At 37.1% G+C, this 5,266-nt stretch overlaps 1 non-coding gene across 1 annotated transcript; it reads left to right on the plus strand.

Moving 5' to 3' along the window:
* The first annotated feature begins 1,939 nt into the window (after window positions 1-1,939).
* On the plus strand, window positions 1,940-2,047 carry LOC148562209 (small nucleolar RNA R71). Its single transcript, XR_015887669.1, has one exon. It is a non-coding gene; the product is annotated as a small nucleolar RNA R71 (small nucleolar RNA).
* Window positions 2,048-5,266: the final 3,219 nt, after the last annotated feature.

Below are 5,266 nucleotides of genomic sequence, written 5' to 3' on the forward strand. Positions count from 1 at the left end.
TCTGGGCGTTCAGCGCCAGAACTATGCTCTGTTCTGGCGTTTGAATGCCAGACAGATGCTCCTCTAGGGTGTGATTTTTCTTCTGCTGTTTTTGATTCTGTTTTCAATTTTTATATTTATTTTGTGACTCCTCATGATCATGAACCTAAGAAAACATGAAAAACAATGAAAATAAAAGTTAGATAAACATTGGGTTGCCTCCCAACAAGCGCTTCTTTAATGTCAATAGCTTGACAGTGGGCTCTCATGGAGCCTCACAGATGTGCAGAGCTTTGTTGAGACTCTCCAACACCAAACTTAGAGTTTGGATATGGGAGTTCAATACCAAACTTAGAGTTTGGTTGTGGCCTCCCAACACCAAACTTAGAGTTTGACTGTGGGGGCTCTGGTTGACTCTGCTTGGAGAGAAGCTTTTTCTGCTTCCTCTCCATGGTTGCAGAGGGAGATCCTTGAGTTTTAAACACAAGGGAGTTCTCATTCCATTGAAGGAATATTTCACCTCTGTCAACATCAATCACAGCTCTTGCTGTGGCCAGGAAAGGTCTTCCTAGGATGATGGATTCATCCTCTTCCTTTCCAGTATCCAGGACTATGAAATCAGCAGGGATGTAAAGGCCTTCAACCTTTACTAACACGTCCTCTACTTGTCCATAAGCCTGTTTTCTTGAGCTGTCTGCCATCTCTAATGAGATTTTAGCAGCTTGCACCCCATAGATTCCCAGTTTCTCTATTACAGAGAGGGGCATGAGGTTTATTCCTGAACCAAGGTCACACAGAGCCTTAAAGATCATGGTGCCTATGGTACAGGGTATTATGAACTTTCCAGGATCCTGTCTCTTCTGAGGCAATGTCAGTTGATCCAGATCACTTAGTTCATTGATGAACAAGGGAGGTTCAACTTCCCAAGTATCAATGCCAAATAATTTGGCATTTAGCTTCATGATTGCACCAAGAAACTTGGCAGTTTGCTCTTCAGTAACATCCTCATTCTCTTCAGAAGAGGAATACTCATCAGAGCTCATGAAGGGCATAAGGAGGTTCAATGGGATCTCTATGGTCTCTAGATGGGCCCTAGAGTCCTTTGGTTCCTCAGAGGGAAGCTCCTTATTGACCACTGGACGTCCCAGGAGGTCTTCCTCCTTGGGATTCACGTCCTCTCCTCTCCTCACATGTTCGGCCATGGCGCTTATGTCAATGGCCTTGCACTCTCCTTTTGGATTCTCTTCTGTATTGCTTGGGAGAGTACTAGGAGGGATTTCAGTGATCCTTTTACTCAGCTGGCCCACTTGTGCTTCCAAATTTCTAATGGAAGACCTTGTTTCATTCATGAAACTTACAGTGGCCTTAGATAGATCAGAGACTAGATTTGCTAAATTAGAAGCATTTTGTTCAGAGTTCTCTGTCTGTTGCTGAGTTGATGATGGAAAAGGCTTGCTATTGCTAAACCTGTTTCTTCCACCATTATTAAAGCCTTGTTGGGGCTTTTGATCCTTCCATGAGAAATTTGGATGATTTCTCCATGTTGAGTTATAGGTGTTTCCATAAGGTTCACCTAAGTAATTTACCTCTGCTATTGCAGGGTTCTCAGGATCATAGGCTTCTTCTTCAGAAGATGCCTCTTGAGTACTGTTGGATGCAGCTTGCATTCCATGCAGACTCTGAGAAATCATATTGACTTGCTGAGTCAATATTTTATTCTGAGCCAATATGGCATTCAGAGTATCAACTTCAAGAACTCCCTTCTTCATAGGCGTCCCATTACTCACAGGATTCCTTTCAGAAGTGTACATGACTGGTTATTAGCAACCATGTCAATGAGTTCTTGAGCTTCTGCAGGCGTTTTCTTTAGGTGAATGGATCCACCTGCAGAAGTATCCAATGACATCTTAGATAACTCAGACAGACCATCATAGAATATATCTAGGATGGTCCATTCTGAAAGCATGTCAGAAGGACACTTTTTGGTCAACTGTTTGTATCTTTCCCAAGCTTCATAGAGGGATTCACCTTCTTTTTGTCTGAAGGTTTGAACATCAGCTCTAAGCTTGCTCAGCTTTTGAGGAGGAAAGTACTTGGCTAAGAAAGCCGTGACCAGCTTATCCCAAGAGTTCAGGCTGTCTTTGGGTTGAGAATCCAACCATAATCTAGCTCTGTCTCTTACAGCAAAAGGGAAAAGCATGAGCCTGTAGACTTCAGGATCTACTCCATTAGTCTTAACAGTATCACATATCTGCAAGAATTCAGTCAAGAACTGAAAAGGATCTTTAGATGGAAGTCCATGAAACTTGCAGTTCTGCTGCATCAGAGAAACTAATTGAGGTTTCAGCTCAAAGTTGTTTGCTCCAATGGCAGGAATGGAGATGCTTCTTCCATGTAAATTGGAATTTGGTGCAGTAAAGTCACCAAGCATCTTCCTTGCATTGTTGTTGGGTTCGGCTGCCATCTCCTTTACTTGTTCGAAATTTTCAATCAAGTTGTCTCTGGATTGTTGTAATTTAGCTTCTCTTAATTTTCTCTTCAGAGTCCTTTCAGGTTCTGGATCAGCTTCAACAAGAATGCCTTTTTCTCTGTCCCTGCTCATAAGAAAGAGGAGAGAAAAATAAAAGAAGAGGAATCCTCTATGTCACAGTAAAGAGGATCCTTATTGTTAGTAAAAGAAAAGAAGAAGAAATTCGAACACAGATAGAAGAGGGGGTTCGAATTTGGTGATGATGTGAGGAAGAGATGTTAGTTAATGAATGAATAAATAGAATAAGATGAGAGAGAAGGAAGGAATTTTCGAAAATTATTTTTGAAAAGGAGTTAGTGATTTTTGAAAATTGGTTTTTGAAAATTTGTTAGTATTTTTCGAAAATTTTTGAAATCAAAAATAAAAAATAAAAATAATTAGTTAATTAAAAAGAAATTTTTGAAAAAGAGGGGAGATATTTTCGAAAATTAGAGAGAGAGAGTTAGTTAGGTAGTTTTGAAAAAGTTGAGAAACAAACAAAAAGTTAGTTAGTTAGTTGAAACAAATTTTGAAAAGATAGGAAGTTAGGAGGTTAGGAAAGATATTTTGAAAAGATATTTTTGAAAAAGATAAGATGAGAAGATATTTTTGAAAAGATATGATAGAAATTTGTTTTGAAAAAGATTTGATTTTTAAAATCTCAATTAATGACTTGATTCATAAGAAATCACAAGATATGATTCTAGAACTTAAAGTTTGAAACTTTCTTAACAAGCAAGTAACAAACTTGAAATTTTTGAATCAAAACATTAATTGTTATTGTTATTTTCGAAAATTTAGTATAAAAATAAGAAAAAGATTTTTGAAAAATATTTTTGGAATTTTCGAAAATAACTAAGAATTTTGAAAAAGATTTGATTTTTGAAAAAGATTTTGAAAAAGATAAGATTTTCAAATTGAAAATTTGATTTGACTCATAAGAAACAATTTGATTTTAAAAATTTTTGAAAAAGTCAACTCAAATTTTCGAATTTGATGAGAGAAAAAGGGAAATATATTTTTTTGATTTTTGAAATTTTTATGAAAACATGAAAATTATGCAATGCATGAAATTTTTAGATCAAAACAATGAATGCATGCAAGAATGCTATGAATGTCAAGATGAACACCAAGAACACCATGAATGTCAAGATGAACATCATAGACACAATTTTTAAAAACTTTTAATGCAAAGAAAACATGCAAGACACCGAACTTAGAATTCTTTAATGCTTACGCACTAAGAATTCAAGAATGCATATGATAAACATGAAAAGACAAAAAATCATCAAGATCAAACAAGAAGACTTACCAAGAACAACTTGAAGATCATGAAGAACACTATGAATGCATGATATTTTCGAAAAAATGCAAGATGCATATGCAAGTGACACCAAACTTATGATATGACTCAAGACTCAAACAAGAAACAGAAAATATTTTTTTATTTTTATGATTTTCTAATTTTTTTTTGTATTTTCTTTTAATTTTTTCGAAAATTATTGTGAAAAGTAAGAATAAGGATTTCAAAATCTTCAATATGAATTCCAGGAATCTTGTCATGTTAGTCTTAAAGCTCCAATCAAAGGGTCAGGCATGGCTTAATAGCCAGCAAAGCTTTAATAAAAATATGAGTGTAATTCAGACATGACAAGCCTGACATACCCTATCCAGAAGGATTGAGCATGACTCCACTGAAGTGATTAGCCAATCCCAAAGCAGTTTGGGTATGGCTTTACAGCCAGATAGGCTTCAACATGCTTCATGAAATACTAGAATTCATTCTTAAAAATTTTGAAGCCATAGAATAATTTATTTTTGAAAACATTAATTTTAGTATTTTTTTTTTTTTTAGAAAACAAGTGAGGAATTTTTGAAAGATTTTTGAAAAATTTTTGAAAACAAAACAAAAAGAAAATTACCTAATCTGAGCAACAAGATGAACCGTCAGTTGTCCAAACTCGAACAATCCCCGGCAACGGCGCCAAAAACTTGGTGCACGAAATTGTGATCCACGTTCTTTGTACTTGTGTGTGATTAACAATATATAATTGTATTGAATCCTCATTGTGGCTCTATGTGTGGACACAACTCCGTTCAACTAACCAGCAAGTGCACTGGGTCGTCCAAGTAATACCTTACGTGAGTAAGGGTCGAATCCCACGGAGATTGTTGGTATGAAGCAAGCTATGGTCACCTTGTAAATCTCAGTCAGGCGGATATAAAATAATCATGGAGTTTTCGAATATTAATTAATAAAATAGGGATAGAGATACTTATGTAATTCATTGGTAGGAATTTCAGATAAGCGAATGGAGATGCTTTCGTTCCTCTGAACCTCTGCTTTCCTGCTATCTTCATCCAATCAGTCTTACTCCTTTCCATGGCTGGCTTTATGCAAGGGCATCACCGTTGTCAGTGGCTACATCCCCTCCTCTCAGTGAATAATATGCTCACGCACCCTGTCACGGCACGGCTATTCATCTGTCGGTTCCCGATCATGCTGGAATAGGATTCACCCTCCTTTTGCGTCTGTCACTAACGCCCAGCACTCGCGAGTTTGAAGCTCGTCACAGTCATTCAATCATTGAATCCTACTCAGAATACCACAGACAAGGTTTAGACCTTCCGGATTCTCTTGAATGCCGCCATCATTCTAGCTTACGCCACGAAGATTCTGGTTAGGAGATCTAAGAGATACTCATTCTAGCTTAATTCATGTAGAACAGAAGTGTTTGTCAGGCACGCGTTCATAAGGGGGAAGGATGATGAGCGTCA

The sequence above is a fragment of the Arachis ipaensis genome, chromosome B6 (assembly GCF_059453495.1).
Source record: "Arachis ipaensis isolate K30076 ecotype BB chromosome B6, ASM5945349v1, whole genome shotgun sequence".
NCBI lineage: Eukaryota > Viridiplantae > Streptophyta > Magnoliopsida > Fabales > Fabaceae > Arachis > Arachis ipaensis.